At 33.7% G+C, this 12,332-nt stretch overlaps 1 long non-coding RNA gene across 1 annotated transcript; it reads right to left on the minus strand.

Moving 5' to 3' along the window:
- Nucleotides 1–518: 518 nt before the first annotated feature.
- LOC113039217 (uncharacterized) lies at nt 519–9,820 on the minus strand. Its single transcript, XR_003274901.1, has 3 exons — nt 9,645–9,820; nt 2,131–2,215; nt 519–843 (listed from the first exon to the last, which is right to left on the minus strand). It is a non-coding gene; the product is annotated as an uncharacterized LOC113039217 (long non-coding RNA).
- Nucleotides 9,821–12,332: the final 2,512 nt, after the last annotated feature.

Genomic DNA, 12,332 nt, shown 5'->3' on the forward strand with positions numbered 1-12,332 from the left:
GGATGTTGGTTCAAAGCTATGTGGTTTACAATAATGTTCTTATAATGTTAAATGGACAAAAATGTTATTTATACATCATTCATGGATTCATGGTGAGATGTTTTTTTTTTTTTTTTTTTTTATGTTACAGCTTACTACTTGTTTCAGAACAATTAGAGAGCATTCAAAAGTAACATTCCCAACATGTTTACAGAAAAAAAAATAATAATAATAAAATAAAAAACTGTAAAGTTAACATTGTAAAGTAAACATTTGTGTAATTGCAAAAAAAAAAAAAAAAAAAAAAAAGATATGAGAACTTAATGAGAATGTTAGCTGGGCTGATGCAAAATAAAAATGGTAATGGATGTTGTAACCTCTGAATGAGTCACTGCAGCACTTTTATTAATTTATTTATTTTTACTCACAAAGATTAACTAAAAAATATTAAATAAATTTCATTTTTTATTATTATTATTTCCATGTCGTTATGTGAATTTAGGACATTTTCCTAAAAGCTACATCTGTTCAAGGTAAATTCTGAATGCCATTCGTCCAATAGACATGTATTGATTGATTTTGCTTCATTTTCTGCAATTTGCTCCAATGGATGAGCAAAAGCTCAACCTCCTCCCATCTCTGACACAAGGTTACTCCACAATCAAGAGGTCACGTGGATCCATTTCCAGATCTTCAAAAGTCCTAAACGATTTTTCAGCTCTTTGATTTGTAGTTCCATTGTCGCAAAAACAGATTTTCTGTAAACAAAAGAACATGTCTATCCCCAGAGCATGTGCTGTGCTCCTCATCCATCTCATCCTTTTCTCACTTCACCGAGTTCAGTCACTGTAGAGTCCCCGAGACCTGGAGCAAACATATTTTGTTATTAAAAGTTCTGACCAAAGGCACTTCAAAGCAGCACAATAAAGCCCAAGAAATCTGCTCTGTCCTCTGAGGTTTAAAGATTAGAAACCCCACTCAACAAATCAAACAGAGCTAGCAAAACAAATAGCCTGTTCTCCAAAAAACTGACCACTGTGGACCATTAGGTACCGAACCATGACATTTGTGACCCTGGACCACAAAACCAGGCTTAAGTCACTGGGGTATATTTGTAGCAATAGTAAAAAAAAAAAAACACTGTATGGGTCAAAATATTCTTTTATGCAAAAAATCATTAGGATATTCAGTAGAGATAATGTTCCATGAAGATATTTAGTAAATTTCTTACAATAAATATATCTAAACTTCATTTTTGATTAATAAAATGCAATGCTAAGAATTCATTTGGACAATTCCAAAGGCGATTTTCTCATTTAAAAAAAATAAATAAATATCGCCCTCGGATTACAGATATTCAAATTGTTGTATCTCGGCCAAATATTATCTGATCATAACAAACCATACATTGATGCAAAGCTCATTTATGAAATTCTTGTGGTCCAGGGTCACATTTGTGTGTGTGTGTATATATATATTATTATTTATATGTAAATTGTTATTTTATATTATATTTGTGTATATATCAATTTATTATCAAATGCATATTTGCATATTATATATATATATATATATATATATATATATATATATATATATATATATATTTATATATATATATATATATATATATATATATATATATATATATATATATATATATATATATATATATATATATATTATTATTATTATTATTATTATTATTATTATTCTAAACAGAACTAGAATTATAATCATATTATTTACATTATTATAGAATACTTTGAATGCAGTGAAAGCTGCTTTGATAAAAAGTGTCTGCCAAAAGTAGAAAAAATGACCACTGCATTCAATACAAAGTTCAGATGAGCAGTCTGGGAGCAATTAGGGGTGAGTAATGGTTGCAAAAGGAGCTATTTCTACCTCCTCTGCCCTATAAAATGACTTCTGTTGCAGTCAGGTTGAAGCATTAAAATAATGGCTTTAATTGAGTAAGTTATATAATAAAGACTTTTGAATTAGACCAAACACATTTTGGTTATACCTGACTAAATATTTCTACAGTAGCTATGATACACATGCTGCAACCTGGATTGAAGGAAACTGAGTGTTCAAGAGTGGACCAAGACTATTAACAAGCTTCCCACTCAGCAGATGTGCTTTACTGACTTCAGCAGTAAAATGCAGCTCTCCGAGCTTCTGCGTAGGTCATGTAGAGAGTCCTGGCCCCCTGATCTCCTTCTGATAATGAAGTCTGTGGAGAGAGATAAGTCGATCAAGACCAGCGCCGTGAGACCTGGCCTCCAGCCAAGAGTTGCTCTCAGGCCAAAGAGCACAGGAGGAACCAGAGGTTTGGACGTGATCCCCTCTGGGTTTTTCATTAACTGACTCATCATGCACAAGCTAATCATACATTTATCAACGTAATAAGGAGCTTGTGTTTGAAGTTTGGAAACACCTCATACCTTTTTTATTACTATTTTTTATTTTTACTATTATTTTCTTGCAATATTTTCAACATTTTAGAACAAATACACTGTTGTTTATGTAATAAATAAATAAAAATAATAAACAAATGATATTTGTAAGCATGTAATCAGAAGGCTTTGCATCAAAAGGTTTAGGACCATACGAATTATAATTTTGGTCTACTATGTCCAAACATTTGATTTTGATTTAGTTTATGGTAAAAAAAAAGTTTTTCAAGCTTTCACCTTGTTAGGTACTTACACACACACACACACACACACACACCCCTTTAACGCTCTAACGAAGTTCCAGTTATCCACATGATAAATGGCTAACGTGCAAGGTTAACTAAAGGTGTAACGATTTGGAGAGATGAACAGAGACTTTGATTATATTACAAGTGTGATAATCAATTTCTCTTCTCTAGGGTTTGTGTCACCTAGAGAAAGTAATCTTACTAAATCGACAAAGTTTACCTTATTAAAAGAACTAACCGTAACAGATCAAGCACTTTCAGTAACAGGATAGATAGATAGATAGATAGATAGATAGATAGATAGATAGATAGATAGATAGATAGATAGATAGATAGATAGATAGATAGATAGATAGATAGATAGATAGATAGATAGATAGATAGATAGATAGATAGATAGATAGATAGATAGATAGATAGATAGATAGACAGACAGACAGACAGACAGATGTCAACATTATGAGCTAAAAAGTGTAATTTAGAGCTTAACAAACCGACATTATACTGAAGCTGACATAAAGAACTGATCCTGTTCATCCTGAAGCTATTTTCTCATCTCACATTAATGTGTAAAAATAGCAAGCACCAAAAACAAAGGACTCTAACATTAAAAATCTTGTCAGGCTATCATACTTGCTAATATAAAAAAAGGGTTGGATTGAGATGTCCCTGAGAGGCCGGCAGGAGGGAGAAATTTCAAGAGAGAGTAATCAGTGAAAATATATCCAGTCTCCTGGAGGCAGGAGAACACAGCGTCTCCATCTGAGACGTCACGCTAGCTGCCTGAAATACACACGAATCTATGACTAGCATCTTACAGTCAAAACACACCTCCTTTCTCTGATTCACGGGGTTCAGAGACTTATCATTTTAATCAGCCGTAGCTATTATCTTCTCTTTGCTCAGTAATCATGTTTGTATCAAAACTGTGTGGCAATCAGAGCATGTTGTCTAAACTCAAGCGCTCACGTCTGAGAGAGTGCACAATGTGTTACTGCATCACGATTTTAAGTGAAACATTACCAAAACTGCTGTCAGTTTTCCATACAAACCTATCAAAAAGCTTAGGAAAAAATAGGAATTTCGCAAGATTTGGAAAGCTCATGTAAATGTCATTTATTTATTTATTTATTTATTTATTTTATTTTGTTCAATTTTATAGCTATTTCATTTAATTTCTCATGTTACTTTAATTTATTTAAGGAATCAATTTTATTTATTAATTATTATTATTATTATTATTATTATTACAGCATTGCATCGCATTACAGTTCCCATCCACTTTCATTATATTTAAAAGACTAATTGCCTAATTACTAAAAGTTCAAATTTCTTGGACATAATAACATGAATAATTTGATTTTTATTTTCTATTCTTTTTCGGGTGAGGAGAAATTTTTTTTATTTTATTTGAGCTATTTTTCACATTGTTTTCACATCCCATCAAATTGCTTGACAGCCCCCGGTTGCCATCCATTGTTATTATACGTTCCTCAGACATAATGCATTAACCCCTAAATTAGAATTTTTGGGTGAACAATACCCTTCAAAATAAAAAATATAAATCAATATATTCAATATAATTTAATTAATTACTTTATTTATTTTTCTTGTTTGACAACCCCTGGTTCGTATTCATTTTCATTATATTAAAAAAAGACTCATCACTAAAAAATTCACCATTGGCATTCCTTAGACTACTTTTGACATAAATTACTGAATTAAATCTTTTTTTTTGGGTGCAATATACCTTTAAAAATGAAGAGAACTCCTAATTTTGCATAAAACACATTTTCTTTTCCCTTTTTGTGTAGCATCTGCCCAATCTGTATACCATTCAACTTGTTTTTAGCCATTTTTGACACTTACATGCTTAATTACTCTGCCATCTGGATATGCAATAGCAGTAATTTACAGCATATAGGGCTGTAGCTGTAGCTGTATGCAGCATCATGTGTGGCTGCAGAGCTAAACATGACAGTCGTAACAGCAGCGACTGAGCGGAGCAGCATGGAGGTGCAGTGCAAACCCTGCAGAATACCCTCCGGGCTGGCTGGGCCATTTTGCCTGGTATTGATTTATTTTCCAGTCCATTCAGAGCCAAATGCTAGTAAAAGGGCTGCATAACAGCACGGCTCCTGCTTGTGGCAGTGATGGATGCTCAGGAAAACAATGAGGTTCGTATAAGCATTTTTCACACACGGGGAAAATATACACCAGGATCTTCGGCTCATTTTTTCCTCTACGTGAAATATCAAGCCTATTTTGCTCCTTAAAGTACAACAAATCAAAGAAAAAGTGAGTCTTAGCCACTAAATCACTGTAATAAACTTTCCTCAAGGGACTTTTTATAGTCCTGAGATAAATGCACCACAAGGACTGCTCATAAAGTACAAAACAGAAAAGCTTGATATTTTGCAAATGGCAAAAAAAAAAAAATCCTATACCGTGGTTCTCAACAGTTATGAACTCTTTTCTAGTATTTTCATTTAGTTTTTGCTTTCCCTATCCAAAAATGAAATGTTAATAGTTATTGCTCTATTGCCATCCATTCAATTTCGCAGATCACTTCCAGCAGGTCATGTGACATTGAAACCCATCTGAGTGACAGTAAATAATCCAGAGATTTAAGTGCCCTGAGATTATAGCTTTATAAGCACATGGGCTTCATGGGGTTTGTTTTGGTGTCTTTGACCACATCGGTGATCCTATAATTTGGTTGCTTCCTAACAAAGCTTCCCCACAGCTGGCGGTTTTATTTTTTCGTGAAATATCATGATGATGATTATTAATTTCCCTCATGTGTCTGAGCTCTCCAGAGGATTACACATCTGCTCAAGACCGCAAGTCAATCCCCGGGACCTAATCTCGGAAAACATGAGTCAAATTGAAAGCTTTAAATGCTCACATAAGGGTCTTTCGGGTTATTGTCGCAAGATGCCTTTTGAGATTTAAAGAAAGACTCAAACCAATTTTTACCAGTATTAAAAATAATATTAATTGCATAAATTAGTTTAACATACATAAGAAGTAAAATATAAATGTATTTTACAACGTGACCTCCAGAAAATACATTTCTTGCACAATTCTTGCTGACAGTATAGTAACAACATGCTGAACAAAATCATTTCGAAGCCAGCGTGAAGCAGAACTGTACAAGAGCTCAACTGAACAGCAGGAACGAGTCTTTCTCTGCTAAATTCAGTTTCTTCTTTTGAAATTTAAATGTAATGAAAAAGACAAAGGATGAACACTGCAAATTAAATAATAATTAGATGCTTGCACATAATAATTAAAGCAATCAAAGAGCTGTAGGTTTGAATTAAATGGTGAGTAAGTAATGAGTTGTGTTGTGTGTTGCGTGTTGAGGACTTCAGCTGCAGCATCTGTCTGGATTTAGCTGGAATCAGTACAAAGCTAAAGGAACTGCTTGTTCAGTGTGACCTAAACTGCACTATTAAATACATGTTCAGGGTTTCCAGGTCTGTGCCAAGTCAACCTCAATGACATGCCAACATCTGCAACACTGCTGCCCCCCCCCCCCTCCAAATAATGGTACACACCCAAGACAACATGCAGCTCTGAAAGTACAAATAAAAAAAGGTTAATTCATTATTTTATTACTTTAATTTGACTTTTAAAAAATTATAATAAATAAATATTAATATTAATAATAAAATAAATGTTAACTTTTTATTCAACTAAATTAATTCAAATTAATGACTTGAAACAAAAGGATAAGAAGAAAGGATTCGTTAATAAGTACTTATTTACTTATTTTTATTACACTTTTTATTTTAAATAAATAAATACATATTGACTAATTAATCAAGTGAGCAAGTAAGCAAAAACTTTTTCAAATAAATAAATACATAATGCTTACTTAAAGTATTTGAAAAATGAGGATTTTTAAAATATATACTGTAAAAAAACAATAATTTAAATACAAAGTAAATCATAAATAAAATGTATTATGTATTTAAATAAGTACAAATATATAAAGTAAATGTTTACTTAAAGTACTTGAAAAGGAAGTATAATTAATTAATACATTTTTATTTTAAATAAATAAACAAACCTGTAATTATTTAAATAGAAATAAAATAAGTAAATAAATAAGTGAATATATTATAAATATGCAAATAAAGTAAATAAGTTATTTCTTGCATATTTTATAAAATAAATAAATGTGTATAAATTAATCTTTTTACTTCTCTTAGCTGAGATCACATGACCACATGATTTCAGCTTTAATAATTGTATAGTTGTGCTCAGGGAACAAACTGTGCTATTTTTTCAAAGCCATCCATAACATAGGTTAACATTCGTGCTCAGTCCAAGACAGCTGTCATAATGACCTGCACCATTAAAGCACCTTTAATGTTTTAGAATATCAGTTATAACCACAATATATTCCATTATCTTTGTCATGACTGAATGTGCACTATGTTATTCAACATGAGCTAAAGATTTAGGAGTTTGTTTTTAGTGACCTAAGAGCATTGCGTAATGGTGGCACTCTTCGGCCCACCGTGCTTTCATTGTGATGATCTGTGGTGGTTTGATTACAGTTAAGCTCGATAGAGGATTGAGCTGGAAGCCGGTGAGTCTGGCTCTTGTTTAGACAAGGATTAAAGGCTAACGTTTACATGGGCTAGAATAATAATAAAAAAACGTTGGGGTGGGGGGATGAATAAATGCATTCGATGAAGATTAAAAAGATTACCCGAGCGTTAAGCCAGTAAATTAGCCTGTACTGTCTTTTGTAGCCGGTGCTACCCGCCGACCTCGTGCTGGAATGCGAGAAATTCACATCAAGTGTTTATTAAATTGCTTTTTCTCACAGAGAAGTATTAAATCATGATGAAATCCTTGTTAAAGGGGGGGTGAAATGCTCGTTTTCACTCAATATCCTGTTAATCTTGAGTACCTATAGAGTAGTACTGCATCCTTCGTAACTCCAAAAAGTCTTTAGTTTTATTATATTCATAAGAGAAAGATAGTCTGTACCGATTTTTCCCGGAAAAACACGACTGACTGGAGGCGTGACGTGTGGGCGGAGCTAAAGAATCACGAGCGCGAGTAAGCTTTTGTGTTGAGAGCGTTTGAAAGCTGTGACATTACCTTGAGGAAAAAACCATCATCCAAAACAAACCATGGCTAACAGTCAGATTCAGCCGTTTATTTATGATCCAGAAACAGATCCCGAGGCTGAAACTGAACGAGAGCAGCAGCAGCAACGACTTGCTCCGAGCGGGGCTCGAACCAGGGTCTCCGATGGGAAGCGGACACACTAACAAGAAGGCAGAGATATTTGAAGCAGTTTTACTCACCGCCTGCGTTCCAACACACGATCGTGACCCTTTTCGTTGGGACTGCATCATCCTTAAGAAATAAACGATACGAAAATCCGTCGTCAAACTGGGCCTTGTTTGTAAAACAAGCATCTTCGAAATTCAGGGAACAAACAAAAACACTTGCACAACTCCGTTGATGCTCTGTAAAAATAAACTCCATCCACTGGTCCCTTAATGCTGTTTTTTTTTTTGGTAATCTGTGCAGGGTTGTCTTGCCCTGGCAACCAAAAACACACATCTTTTGTGATATTTCGCGACGCTCTCGCTCTGATCAGTGAAGTCTGTTGTGCTCTCAGTGCTCTGCTATACGGAGCGCGCGCTCTTCTGGCAGAAGTGCCTCAGGACCCATATAAGGAAATTCCGCTCCATCTAACGTCACACAGAGCCATACTCGAAAAAAACTTTCCGAAACTTGTGACAAACCGGTATTTTTTGGAACAGAAATACTCCTACAAACATACAACTTAATTTTTGAAACTTTGTCGATGTTTAGCATGGAAATCCAACTCTTTAACAGTGTAAAAAACTCAGTATGCATGAAATAGCATTTCACCCCCCCTTTAAGGAATGTAGTCAAACTACTTTTTGATTACTTTTTAGATTACTGATTTATCACATACACTCGAATGGAATTATTGTGTACCATAATTTTTATTTTATTTTTTAACAGAGAAAGAAAATATTTCCGTCTTTGTTATCAATAACATCAATTCATTAAATTGTGTTACCTTACATTAGGATTTTACAAACTGGGGTTCATGAAAAAACTGTAAAAAAAAAAAAAAAAACTGTATCATAAAACTTTCAAGTAAATATTGTAGAGTTTGTGAATTTTGCAATTTTTAATAAACATGAAAATATGATAATACATGGCCAAAGTCTGCCAGGTTTGAAATATTGTTGTCCAGACTTCCAATATATATAGTTTTTCATATGCATCGTCAGTGTATGCAATAACATAATTATTAGTCTAATGTAAGTGGCAAGTTATTTTGAAAGATACATTTAGAAGAAGAATCTGCAATCTGACTATGAGCATTTTTAAACATAATATAATATAATTACTTAATTATTAATTATCTAAAGTACTTAATTTAAGGAATCTGATAACATAATCCAGATTATATCAACAAAAGTAATCCGTTACTAGCCAGCACTACTAAAACACCTAACAAAGCACCTCTAAAGTGTGGAAGAGTGTCCTTCTCTGATCAGCAAAGCCCTTAGAGTTCATTTTCAGTCCAAGCACGTTCAAAACCCCTCTGATCAAGTCCGAGCTCAGCCCTCCACAGTAAACCTGCAGGTGTTTGCAGGTTTGTTCGCATGCATGTATTCATGCGATGCTGTGCTGATTTATGCAGCCCTTGCAGGAGGTTCATTGTTCAAATAGTTGTGAGCAGGCAGCTGCCTGGTTAGATAAGCCATTAGAGATGAGAGCTCGGTCCAGGACAACACAGACACTTTTCTGACTAATGCATGAATTCATCACTTCTCGTTGCAGAAAGAACTGCAATGCTTTCTTTTTTCCCCCCACCATCTCAATTGCTTTCTGTCATGACATTATCAAGGAACAGAATTAAGTAATGTTCATAGAGACTGACCCCTGTTCGTTGGATGTCTCAAAGTCCTCTGGCGACCACCAACGTCATCATGGTCCTGGGTGGTTTGATACAGCAGCTGTTAAACAGCTGAGTCAGCTGAGGTTCCCCAAATAAACGGCTAGAGAAAGAGCTGATTGGGACATTTCAGTCAAAATTGCAGCACTTGGCTTTGTCTCTTTACACATAAACAACTGGAAAACAGAGATGGAAGAACTTCAGCCAAAAAAGCTTAATCTATTTCAGGCAGGTTTAAAGGGGTCATATGATGTGATTTCAAATCTCCCTTGCTCTTTGGAGTGTTACAAGCTGTACAATGTGAAGTTGCAAAGACTAGTCTCAAAACCAAAGAGATATTCTTTATCAAAGTTAAGACTCTGCCACGCCCCCCTAAAACGGCTCATTCAAACACGCCCCCACATGTCTACATATATCACTATGTGGAGATATTTGCGTTATGTATCCTAAATGTTCACGCAAAGAAAGAAGAAGTGGTTTCAGTAACACAGTTAGTGTTAAAGCAGTCATGTCAGGGAGATGCTGTGTGTATTTAGGCGAAAGCAAAAGCACTTTATTTGGCCTTGCAAAAGTAGATGCATTTAGGAATGTTTAAGATTACTTACAACAGAACAGCAACGCATTTTGTGGATAACCGTTTGGTGAACCTAGGAGAGGAGAAGAGCTTCTATATCAGCTACTGTAAGTATATTTTGTTATTAGTTTTGCACGTCGTGTGATTATGAGTATGCATGATCTTGAATCTTGAGAGGGAGACATCACAGTGGAGTCAGCTGTCTTAACCATGGCTTGTGTACTGTAAACACACACAAGCTTCATGTGTCAGTCAACCGATTCTGTTCCCCTTTCTAGCTTGAACTGATGGTAAAAATAAGGACTTTATTAACTGTCTTTACATTTATTTTGAAAGATGAAGCTCGCAATTATGGAAGGGGCGTTACATTTCCAACGAGTGCTTGTGGTGTTCGGCCAATCTCAATGCACTGGGGTCTGTTGGCCAATCAGAGAAGACTGTCCTTCTCGGAAGGAGGGACTTTGTAGAAAACGATGCGTTTGAGAGAGGCGGGGCATAGAGGACCTACATTAATTGTACAGTATTTGAAAAATTATGTGTTTTTTGAGCATTAAAGCATGTCAACATATTCTGTTACACCAAATACACAAAATAATGATCTTTAAAAAAGCATCATATGAACCCTTTGATTTTATTTGTACTATTGCATTATTTAACATCCTCTTTATTAGATATAAAGTACAAGCATTAAATATATTATACAAATTAATTTTAAAAATACTTTCTGAAAAGTGAATTCATACATTGTTCAACTTTTGTGCAGTAGTTTAAAGCAAACAATTACTTACACAACTTAAACTAAATCAAACATAATAACCAAAAAAATAACTTAAGTGCATAATAATAATAATAATAATAATACTTAATCTAAGTTAAGCAATAATTTACTGTAAAAAGCTTTTAAGTAGTGTTGTCAAACGATTAATCGCATCCAAAATAAAAGTTTTTGCTTACATAATATATATTACATAATATATATAATATATAATACATATTTCATAACAAAACAAATCAATGCACTGATAATAACTGTAAGCAAAGAAACAGGGAATCGGGGATTCGTGTCAACACTGACTCTGGTGGTTTGTCACTTGGGTGTTCCAGTTTACGTTTTCCCTCTGGGACGGATGGGATGAGTCATTTTCTATTGTATTTATAGCCCTGCTGTTTGACTTGCTCAGCAATTCTCTCGGCTTTGCTGAGTTGGTTACAAATCTAAGTCTGATAACAAATGGGATTTTCTGTTTAAGTTCGTAAATCACCACCCTCCCACTGTCTAGATGCTTACACAACCTCTGGCAAATGGCTGTGAGTCCTTCTTATAAGATAACTTAAGATAATTCCTCAATAAACCGCTCAATGATTTCCAATATAGCGAGCTGGCTCACCATACTGAAGTCTACTACTGCAGCCCAGTTCAGTGGACTGAATTATTTAAACCTAAGCAACCAAATTTGAATGCAAAAGACTCATTGTCCAGATTCGTCTCTTTTAAATGAAAATGTAACCTTAAAAAAAAAAAAAAAAAAATATATATATATATATATATATATATATATATATATATATATATATATATATATATAAATAAAAAAAAAAATATATATATATAGATAGATTAAAAAAATATATATAGCCTCCTGCTAGTTCCAAAAATAACTCTGTCAAAAGTGTTAACATTTGTGCAAAATGGTGAAAGCGTAATAATTTGTATGAAAATGGTAAAAGTTATTGAATTTGTACGAAATGGCGAAAGTGTAAAAATTTGTCCAAAATACTGAAAGTGTAAACATTTGTGTGAAATGGCCAAAGTGTAACATTTTGTATGAGATGATGAAATAATTTAAATTGAATTGAAATTAAAATTATTAATGAGATGTGAAATATAAAAATAAGTAATAAGCGCAAGACTTTGTATGAAATGGTGAAAGTGTAAACAATTGTGAGAAATGGCAAAAGCGTAAGAACTTTAAAATACATTTATTCAAGATGGAAAGATTGGAAGGAATCATATGAATTTCCAGAAGTGTAAGAATTTTACAGAATTGCAGAACAGTGAACATTCAAGATGATAAAAACACATTTTCTAAAAAAGATTT

Source organism: Carassius auratus, chromosome 21 (assembly GCF_003368295.1).
Source record: "Carassius auratus strain Wakin chromosome 21, ASM336829v1, whole genome shotgun sequence".
NCBI classification, from domain to species: domain Eukaryota; kingdom Metazoa; phylum Chordata; class Actinopteri; order Cypriniformes; family Cyprinidae; genus Carassius; species Carassius auratus.